The sequence below is a fragment of the Vombatus ursinus genome, unplaced genomic scaffold (assembly GCF_900497805.2).
Source record: "Vombatus ursinus unplaced genomic scaffold, bare-nosed wombat genome assembly UNPS02000582.1, whole genome shotgun sequence".
Classification (NCBI taxonomy): Eukaryota; Metazoa; Chordata; class Mammalia; order Diprotodontia; family Vombatidae; genus Vombatus; species Vombatus ursinus.
Window position 1 is genome coordinate 4,772,379 of NW_020940360.1, and position 11,919 is coordinate 4,784,297.

Sequence of the window (11,919 nt, forward strand, 5' to 3'; positions counted from 1 at the left end):
TTAAGATTTGCAAACTACCATATCTACTCTGGTTCTTAAACTGGGATCCATGAGCTTGTTTTTATATTTTTAATATTTTGTTACATTTTAAGGTCCTGTCTCCCTCCCTCCCCATTCTACACTAGAGAAGGCCACCATTTCACACACACACACACACACATACACGTATATATATATACATACATATATATATATGAGTATGTGTAGATAGACATATATATATATATGTAAAACCATACTATGTATACTTCTATTTATCAGATCTTCCTTTGGAAGTGAATAGCATCTTCTTTCATAGGCTCTTTGTAGTTGATTTGAATATTTATAATACTCAGAATAACTTAGTCATTCACAGTTATTCTTCAAACAATATCACTGTTATTGTATACAACACTGTTGATTCTGCTCATTAACTTGGTTCTTTCACAAAAATCTTTCCAAGTTTTTCTTTTTTTTCTTTTGGCTAGGCAATGGCGGTTAAGTGACTTGCGCAGGGTCACACAGCTGGTAAGTGTTATGTGTCTGAGGCTGGATTTGAACTCAGGTACTACCTGAATCCAGGGCCAGTGCTCTACCACTGCACCACCTAGCTGCCTCCAAGTTTTTCTAAAACTCAATCTGTTCATCATATATTATAGCATAGCATAAACTTGTTTTTTAAAAATGTTTTATTAACTGTATTTCAATATAATTATTTTCTTGTAATCCTATGTATTTTATTTTATGCATTTAAAAACATTATTCTGAGAAAGTCAGGTTTTACCAGACTGCTAAGGGGGTCCATGACAATTTTTTTTAAAAGGTTAAGAACCTCTGATTTGACATTATGTCATTTAATCCTCACAACAGCCCTGTGAGGTAAGTACTCCAAATATATTTTTTTAATCTATCATCTATAGATGAGGAAAGTGAGTCTCAGCGATGCTAAATGTCTTGCCCAAGGTCACACGGCTAGTCAGTCTATGAGTTAGGATTGGAGCCCAGGTCCAGCGTTTTATCCACTACTACATAATGAAAACTTTACCATTCATATGAAATTATATTTTTGTTTGGACCTTACACAGCATATCTTCAATGACACTGGTGAACACCTTTTGCAAACATCTACTTCCCTGTTTAAGGCCTTGATTGATGTCAGTACTTAGTGGATTGTTAACACAGCAATCTCTGTAATTGCATCTGTCATGGACTCTTGTATAATTCTGACATACGTAAGAGACACCTTGTCTGAGGACAGATTTCGAGACTGTATTTTGCTCTGTTGGAAGAAAGAGCACTGATTTCTTGCCATCAGTAAACAATAAACACTGACAGCTTTTATGTTTTCTATACCTCTCATTAAACTTAGTGACTGTGAAGATGTGGCCTGTTATAGGAAATCACCTGAGATGAAAATCACCTGATAAGGATGCCCTTGATATGTGATAGACCACTCTCATAAAGATTTTATAGAGATGGGGAAGCAGGCATATGGGTCAGTAACTGCTTCTGTCTTTTCAGTTGCCCTCCCCCACCCTCTTCCAGTAAAAATGTTATTTGTGATCTTTTCCATCCATTTGGAATCTTGCTTGAAATAATAACCTGGGATATTTGAGTGTTTTTAAAATTCTTCTACCTCTCACTCATGTTTTTGAGAATGGACTTGGTCAGGTCCATCTGCTATTTCTGCCTTCATTATCCTATTCTTTTACATGATACATTAGGAACCTAGGCAGTATAGTATAGACTTAAAAGCAGAAGAGCTGGTTTTGAGACTTAGCCTCAGCACTTACTAGATGTGTGACCATGGGCAAATCACTTCGTTCCACTGAGCCTCAGTTCATTCATCTATAAAATTGGGATTATAATACTTATATCTTCTACCCCTCTAGGTTCTTATGTGAGGAATAGCACAAAATAAATGTGAGTCATTATTCATGTGTAGCCAGTAATGTCCCACTATTACTACCATTGAAAACACATCATCATAAACAAAAATGTAAGCATGTCATAGGAGAAGGTAATAAACATTTAAATAGCACTTACTTTGGGCTAGACACTGTGTTAAGTGCTTTTATAAATCTTATCTCATTTGATTTTAATCACAGGTAGGTACTAATATTATCCCCATTTTATGGTTAAGGATACAGTTGAGGAAACTGAGGCAAATAATGGTTAAGTGACTTACCCAGAGTCACACAGCTAGTAATTATCTGAGTTTGGAAACAGAATTCAGGTCTTGCTGACTATAGCCCAGTGCCCTATCCACTGAACTACCTAGCTGCCTCTATGGTGCCAGGACCAAAGATTTAAGGTTGGAGGTCATCATGTCCAGCCCACTCACTTTACAGACAAGTAATCTTAAGCCCGGTGAGGTTGAGTGACTTGTTCAAGGTGGCCTGGGTGCAGGATTTTAACCTGGGTTCTCTGTCTCTAGTTCCAATGCTTTCCCAACTAGGCCATGCTGCCCTTCTATCCTCAGCCTATCTGTTCCATGTTGTAGCTGTTTGTTACCCTCCTTTTTTTATTTTCAAATGCTTATGAAATAAAATGTTTATCAGGATCTCCTGGCAAATTCTCCTCAGGTTTGATGTCTGTTCAACTGCTTTTCACTGTCTTATAAGGCAAAATTCCTTGTAATCTTTTATCATAATCCTCTGGGGGAGTGAACAAATGAGCTTTCATTCTGAATCAGTGTCATTCTTGGCTGCTACATCTTGCACTTAGTAATGAGATTAAGTCTTTATTTAAGTCTGAGGCAGTTTCTCCATTCGTTTGACCTCATTTTGGTGAGAGTTTTGCATCAGTTAAACTTTTCTAAGAAATGTTGATAGAGTCAATGTCTTTACTTTGGTTCATTTCCCGAATTACAGTCCCAGCATCACAAGAGACCTTCAGAGGTCGACCAGTGAAAAGTGACTGAGACCCCTTCTCTGACATCCTGAACACATGGCCATTCAGTCTCTCCTGGAGGACCTCCAAGAAGGGGAGCCCACTACCTTCTGAAGCATCTATCCCGTTCTACTTTGGTCAGCTTTGATTTTGAGAAAGTTTTCTCTTACATAAAGCTTATATCTTCCTTTTCCATTTAGGGGAGTTGGCAGCTTGTTTAAACACATCAGGCAGGAGCTGCTGTCATCACACACAGTGTTCCCTTCTCATCTTTTTTCTTTCTTCTAACTTGGTATTTACTCTGACATTTGCTTTGACTAGTTGATAATCTGACTACATGAGGGGGTTGAACTAGATGATCTCCAAGGTCTCTCCCGGCTCTAAATCTATGATATTATAATTCCACACATAGAGCTGAATCTGAAATCACTTCCATGTCTGGAACCAGTTGTTTCCTGACTGTCAAGATTTCTTCCTATGTCATTCGCCACCTACCATGTGCAGCACCTTCTTACTTCTCAAAGAAAGTGTTCATAATACACTAGTAGGATGCTTCTAGTCTTTTCATTACTTGATCTTAAACCAGATTTCATATTGAAGACACCAAGTATCAAAGTGTATCCTGATTTAATTTGTAGAATTGCATCAAGCTCTTCATACAACTTCTGTACTTCTTGATCCATCACAACCATATAAGGTACACTTATCTTCAGAGTGGCCTGTCTACTGTACTAATTATGAGAATTTCAAGGCAAGAAGACCAATGTTTCATTAAATGATATTTTTGTACCTTTAAGTACACAATGAAACTTACCTTGGCAGAGAATGGCCTCAATTTTCTCAGTAAAGTAAGAGACAAAATCCTCAGCTGATGGAGAAGGGCAATGTGGGAGGCTTGAGGAAATAAGAAAATATTTCAAATAACTTTTGTAGAGAGTGAATCAGGGAACCAATTAAGAAAAAAAAATCAAAGGATTTACCTTGCTACAGAGATGGTCCAAAGAAGGCTACATTACACAAATTTCTAGTGTACCTAGGAAGCATAGTTGTGTGACTTCCTCCAGCTCCCTCTAGCAGCACATGAATAGGGCTATAAGAGGCAAATGGTGGGAGTAATCCAGGACTGGTGTTCAGCGAAGCATATGTGGAGGTAATCTAAGGAAACAAGAGATGTGAGATTAGAGTGTTGTAGAATTGGGTTAGTTAACTAAAATCTCAAGATTGGGGAATGGTGTGATCTAGTATGTGACCATAATTATGTGTAGCTGATATGAGATGATGAAATAGCTCATAAAATTTAGGGGACTGAGGAACTAGATCATGGAATTTGAGACAGCATCCATTAAAAGTCCCCTAGTATAAGGACAGAAGTTGAGGAGAGGAAGATGGTGACCCAGACACTGAACTCTTTGAGAAAGAAGGAATGACCTGAGGGCCATTATACTACAATAAACATAATTTGGATTGGGTAGAAAATTTTGATGGTGTTGGACTTCAAAGAAGGAAAGATTGTCTGGTGAAAGAGGCAAAAGGAACATTTTAAGTGACAGCAAGGAGTATAACAAACTAGTGGGTCAGATATGTAGCCAGTGCTAGAGAAGATAACGCAATATGCATTGTTGTTATGGGGCAGCCAAGTTCTCATGAAAGCTAATAGATTAAAATAACATGAGAGAAGTATATCCAGAACAAAGGGGAGTTTGTTCACCGTGAAACAGGATTTCTAGAGGAGACAACATATGTCATTTCTATGGAGTGGGACAAAGGTGGAATAAGATTGAGGACAATGAAGATGAAAGAATAGGGGAAACTACAAAAATAGATAGTTTTCTCCTAAATGGACAGTGATTGATTAGTGTAAGTTTAGAGAGAGAAGCAGTTAAAGCCATAGGGAGAAAGTTAAAGCCAACCATTATTATAATGGTTGGCAGATTCCAATCTCCAAGGGCATATTATAAAGGAAGTAGAGTCAGGTCTGTATCTATTTTACCTCCCAGATGGCTAATGAAGAAGGTCAGGATGCTTCCTCGCTCATAGAGGGCCTGGGTTGATACAAAACATCATCATAAGAGTCTAGGGCACACTGTCCCAAAAGTGCACACAGGTTCATGGGAGAGTGGATTTGAACTGTAGAAAACATGTATGGCAAAAAACTCACAACTCCCAGTTACTAGAAATCCTTTCTTTTATTTTTAATTTATGGAATAAAACAAGCATTCCCATAACATAGTACAATAAAAAAGATGTTTGCACATGATACTGCAAATCTATTATGTACATCTTGTTCCTTTTAAACGTACCATAATTACCATGTAAATTTCTTTTTTCCTTTTTTTACCCTTCCCCTCCTCCCTAGAGATGACACAAATAGGTATATAAATGTAAAATTATTCTGTACAATACTTCTATTTATCAGTTCTTTCACTGGATGCAGATTGAGTCTTTCTTCATATGTCCTTTCTAGTTAATTTGAGTATTTATAGTAGTCAAAATGATTTATTTGCTCAAAGTTGTTCTTAAAACAATATTGTTGTTACTGTATACAATGTTCTCTTTGTTCTGCTCACTTTATTTTTCATTATTTCATGCAAGTCTTTCCATCTTTTTTCTAAGATCATTGAGCTCATCATTTCTTATAGCACAGTAGTATTCCATCATAATCATATACTACAACTTGTTCAGCCATTTCTCAATTGATGGGCATCACTGCAATCTCCAGTTTGCCACCACAAACAGAAGCTGCTATAAACATTTTAGACCATATAGGTTCTTTTCTTTTTCCCTTAATCATCTTTGGAAATAGATCTGGTATTGCTGAATCAAAGGGTAAAGGGAGTTTAATAACTCTTTGGGCATAATTCCAGATTGCTCTCCAAAATGGCCTGATCAGTTCACAATTTCACCAACAATGAATTAGTGTCCCAGTTTTTCCTCATCCCCTGCAACATTTGTTGCTTTCACCTTTAATCGTCTTAGCCAATCTGGTAGATGTAAAGTGATACCTCAAGGTTGCTTTAATTTGCATTTCTCTAATCACTAATGATTTAGAGCATTTTTCCATATGACTATAAATTGCTTTGATTTCTTCATTGGAAAACTGCCTGTTCATATCTTTTGACCATCCTTTCTTGAATACTTAGCTGGCATTCCTCTCTCTTACAAGGGGTCATGTTTTTTGAAGCTGCTTCTTCTTTCGAGTGACTATTTTTCTTTCTGTCTATGTTTATGTTTGTCCTTAGTGTCTCTTTTTCTGCTCTTCAATGATATATTGTCTGCTACTGGTTGTCTATCCAGTGATATGGTCAATATGAGGTATGGGGAATACAGCCCTTTGGGCACCCTCCTGTGTAATCTGTGCAAGAATATACCCCAAGTGTACATGGGTACTTCATGGTGGGTGTGGAGAGGCTTATCTTATCACTTTATTTTCTATGTTGTTTTATTATATATTTTATGTGTTAAAGTAATTTATTCTCTGGTTGGCTGGTAAAAATAAATATATCATAAGGGGCTCATGAGCAATGATATGAAATGGGTATTAACTCACCAAGTTACTTGACCCTGGCATAGCTTTTGGGGAGCCTATTTATGAGTAGGGGTGCCACAGTTACTATAATTGTACCAGCCTACCAAATAACATACTTGCCTCCAGGTTTTCCCCCATTCAAATCATCTGTATGCTATTTATATATATCCCAAATGCCATTTTTAATATTCTACATGCCTTACTTAGAAAACTTCGATAACTTTGTCCCAGCAGACAGTCATGAACCCCATTGCTGCCACTAATTGTCTTGGTCTAAGCTAGGAGTTTCAATGTATTCTTGTGTTCTGATACTTGGGAGATCCTCATGGTTGGTTTTTGTATAGACTTTACTGAAGATAATAGAGAGGTAGCAGGAAGGACACAAAGAGATTAGCAGTCTATAGATGGCACTAATCAGAAGAGCTGCCAGCCATAGTTCCCTGGTCCTGGGAGTGTTCTGAATCCTGGGGATGTAGCAGTCAATGTTGTGAGTTTTCTCCATATAGATGGAGACTTCAGTTAGAACTGAGCATCCTCTCTGAGGATGGGGTAGAGATATGTGCCTAAATAACTACCCTAGACCAAAGAGGTCTAGGCTTGAATGCAGACTCATTCAAAAGAGGTTTAACCTGCCAAGTGTTTTTTATATCTTGGTGTTAATTACCAGGACATATTCCCAGGCATGGTTGATACATTGAAGCCTGAGGTAGCTGAAATAGCTCTCTGTCCACACCTTCCATAAGAGGTTCCCCATTACCTTTATGATAAAGCATGAATTCCTTAGCTTGGCATCCTTATTTGGACATAAGCTTTCCTTCCAGACATCTCAGGCTAATCCCCTACATAAATACTTTTCTCCAGATATATTGGTATACTTTCTATGCCCCCAAACACATCAGACACATTTGCCATTTCCATATCTTTACTCAAACCACTCCCTATGCCTAAAGTGCTCTTCTCTTTCTTTTCTGATTTTCCATAACCTATTGATCCTTGAAAGCCAAGATCAAGTTCAACCTTCTCCACTAAACCTTTCCTCATTATTGTTTTTGTTGTTTGTCCTTCATTCTTGAAGAGGACTAATTACATCAGGAGGGTGATATCTTGACTTGCAAGTGAATTGTATTTAAGTGAGGTAGAGCTGTGCAAAGTCATCAGCCTCACTCTCTTCTTCAGGGTCATATGAGTCCAATGGCAAGACATAGGTCAGGATGACTGGAAAGGACCCCTAAACCTTTTTTTTCTTTTTGATGAGGCAATTGAAGTTAGGTGACTTGCCCAGGGTCACACAGCTAGTAAGTGTCAAGAGTCTGAGGTCGAGGGGCTAGGTGGCGCAGTGGATAGAGCACTGGCCCTAAAGTCAAGAGGACCTGAGTTCAAATCCAGCCTCAGACCAAACACTTGACACGTACTAGCTGTGTGACCTTGGGCAAGTCACTTAACCCCGATTGCCTCACTAAAAAAAAAAAAGAGTCTGAGGTTGGATTTGAACTCAGGTCCTCTTGACTCCAAGGCCTGAGCTCTATCCACTGCACCACCTAGCTTCCCCTCCCCAAAACTTTCTTTACAGTCAAAGTAATTTTCTCCTTCTCAAAACTCATGGCAGTTTGTACTTTTCTTACTTTTTTATTCTATACCTCTATTTTATTTGTATATGTACTCACAAATAGAAGATAACTTCAATAGCAAAATGATATACAATGTAGGAGTTATCTATTCTTTATAGCTCTCATATGTAGTAGTCATTTGCCTCATGTTTCCCTGTGATAGTTTTTATTTTGATGTTTAACTCTTCTATCATCATTTCAAACATTATGTATTTATGCTATCCTAGTCAAAGTCAAGTCAAAGATAATGCCTTCTATACAATTAAACCAACAAGCACTTATTAAGCACTTGCTGTGTGGCAAGCAATCTGTTAGAGGCTAGAGGCAAAAATAGCTAACATTTGTATAGCACTTTAAGATTTGCAAGGTGCTTCACAAATATTATTTCATTTGATCCTCACAGTAACCATGTAAGGCAGGTGATATTATTGTCATCCAAATTTGAGAAAATTGAGGCTGAGGGGTTGTGATTTGCCCAAAGCCACACAACTAAGTGTCTGAAGCAGGATTTGAACTCAGGAAGATGAGTCTTTCTGACTCCAGACCCAGCACTCTAGCCACTCTGCATTTACAACTTCCTCTCCCTTTCTTCTCTCTCTTTATTTCTCTTTCTTCCCCTACTTCCCCTCATACTTTTCTTCTCTCCCTTTTCTTCTCCCTATTCTCTCCTCTCCCTCTTTTTCTCCCTCTTCCCCTTCCTTTTTCTCTTTCCCTCCCCCTCTTTATTTTTAGCTGTATTTTAATCTTCACTTTGGAGATGGAGTAAAAAGAGCCTCATCAATTTCTATGATAAGTAAATTTTGAACTACAAATGTCTATTTTTTCTTTTGATGAGCTCAAAAATCACTCTCATTAAAACCTTATTAGCTAGAAAGGCACCAGATATAACTAGTTCAATTATCCAAAACTGCAGAAAGATAAAGAGAATTAGTCAAGACTTTGGAGAAGATTAACATATTTTAGAATTAGAAAATCCTCCCTACTGCACTTCATTTATCCATTTATCACTTCCTTTAAAACATTTGATCTAAAACAAAACTTTAGATCTCAACATACCTATTCCAGAAAACTATCCCTGAGTGCCATTATCTGATTTGGGTTCATCGCTTCAGTCCACATAAACTCATTTACTCTCTATAATTTTGAAATTGACAATAAATTGCTGGTATACAGTGTCTACCTAACTAGATGTAAACTTGAATTTTAGCAACTGAAAGAAATGAATATTTCTCTCATATTAATAATCAATTATTGAATTAGGACCAGGATTTTCTCAGAAGCCTGTAGGTTGTTCTGTCTGTAAAGGACATTGTTGATAGATGAGATTGCTCAAATGGGGGGGTGGAAACCTCATCCAACTAGAGAACCTGACAAAGAATTCAATCTAATCTGAGCAAAATCTGTCCCATTGTATTCTAATTAGATAGGTCTGAGTGATCAAAGTTAGGTCCTCCAGCCCCTCATTAGAATAGGTTCACCTCTCATTATAATATTCATTCTCTCTCATTACTTGTTAACCAATCACAGTCAATTGCCACCTCAGGAACACCCATTCTTCTAAAGGCATACAAGTGTTGAGTGGGTTCCATGAGAGGTCTTTGGCCTTCCAGAGTGTCACTGGCCCCTTTTATTAATTACTACCAGCATGATTAATAAAATGATTAATTACCCAAGAACTATGTCTCTTGAACTCTTTATACATCACACAACCTTGTTTGAATTTAAGACCCTCAAATTGGAGGAGGTTATGAAAAGTTGAAGCAATTATTGGGGAGAAAAAAGCTTCTACTCATTCTGAATAAAGCTGCGACAAATTCAGTTACATATTTCCATAAACTACAGGGTATCTCTTATTAATTTGTTTATAAAATGTGATCTATTGATGCCTTTTGTCTTTTACATTATAGTCCTTTCAACTTCTCCCTCAGAAGGCATCCTCCTTTGTGACAAAGAAAAACTATTAATGGAAAACGTTCAATCCAGTGACAACATTTCACAAGATATACAACATTATGTCCTACTAGTCCTTCACCTCTTTGCAGTGAGGAAGAAGATACATTTTATTATTTGAGGTTATTATACCAATACCTAGCAAAGGACTTTGCACGTAATAGACACTAAGTAATTTTGTCAAGTCGAGTTTATCACAATACTTTCTAATTCTGATGCCCTCTTCAGAAAGTCGTTTACAAATAGCTCTAGTCCTTCATCATTGTTTCAAAATTGGCTTACAGAATTTTTTAACTTCTAAATACTTTGGGATTTTTTAATTTTTTTTATTTTCTGTTGAATTTGGAAGACTTTTCATTATATGTCTGAAGTAAGTTCAGGCTTTAAAGATTTTATTCAGAGTGTTGAGCTGTGCAGTTTACAAACATCTTCTTAGGTGATGGGCTTTTTGTTCACTGATCAAAAACTGCTAATTAGCTTTATGTTGTCTTTATTCTTTTGAAAGCTATGATGTTGGTTGAGATCTTCTTTCCTTGGTTTAACCCAATTTTTCACTGACCTATTATTTCATCAATATATATTCCCTCCACCACTGAAGCTGGTCACAATTTTTCCATGACTTAAAAAGTCATAGAAGCTGCTGTAGTCAAAAATTCAATTGATAGTGAACCTCTCCATACTTAGGTATACTGGTCCTTGGACAAAGGAACACCAGAATCAGCTTGGTGGGACCTGTCACAGCTGGTGCTCCACTGGCTTTCTGCCAACTATCATCAGGTTAGCCAAAATCACCTACTATAAATGAAAACTCCTTTATTCCTGCTCTCCCTGGAAACTAGCAGCATTGTTCTAAGAGTTGACTAATGACTTGGTCTTAACTTACTGGAAGAGAAGTGCTTTCTGCAGAATCACTGTGTAACTTCCCTGGAGTTAACTGGCAATTACTTCAGTAACCTATGCTGTCCCCGCTTAAGAATAGTATCTCTCTCTTTCGCATTTTTTTTTCTTGATAGAGCCCGTATGATCATTTTGGAGAGCAATAGTACTTCATTTAGTTCCTAAATCTTAAGATTTCTACCAGTCTTTCCCAGTTTCTATTTGAGTAGTAAAATGAAAGCCCAAAGGAATCCGTACCTTCCAACATTTATCGTGGATATTTGTTGGTGTAAAGATTATGACAGGGAGAGAGACAGCAAGAAGTAAACTTGAGTAGCAAAAACCTTTTTTTTTGTTTTTCCTAATTAAATATTAGGTCCCCTTTATACTATTAGCACAAAAGCGAGGTCCTCATACGTAGGAGCGCTTTTCCACCAGGTTCCTTTTTTTTCCTACCCAGAACTTTCATTCTGCCAGCAACTTTTCCCCAAAGTTACTCCATTCCACATCTGGTGAGAAAGGCGGGGACAAATTTACTGTGACTCACGGTGTTGCTATTCTGCCCTTTGTTTCTAAAATGCTTTGGCTTCCGCTCTCTTCCCTCTGCTTTTAATTTCGGGAAGAGGAAAACTAATGAATCAAGAATAGACTTCCCCTCCATAACTTTCCTTTTAAAGCGGATTCTGCCTCTTTTTCACATAGTTCCGTGGTTACCTACAAAGGAGATGGGGGTGTGTGTATGTGAGGGAGGGGAGCAAGGGGCAGACCAATCATTCATCACAAAAACTCTTTCCCCGTAGTTTGCAACCTTAAAGTCCCACTGTCTCAGTCTCTCAGCATGCTCCACACTGTGTGGCTTTCTTTGTATTTGTTCAGGTTATTTCCTTTTTTTCTTTCCTTTTTCTCGTTTAGTCCTCTCTTAGAGTCTGGGATCTACAGTCAGTTGCTCCTTTATAGGTGGAGGACTTAGTGTGAGCTACACATGCAAATGCAGAGGTTTGGTTCCTTTCCACAGTTAAGTACAATATGCAAAATGAGGAACAAGGGAAGAATGCCCGGGAGGGGGAGACTGGGAAAGGAGTTCTCTCA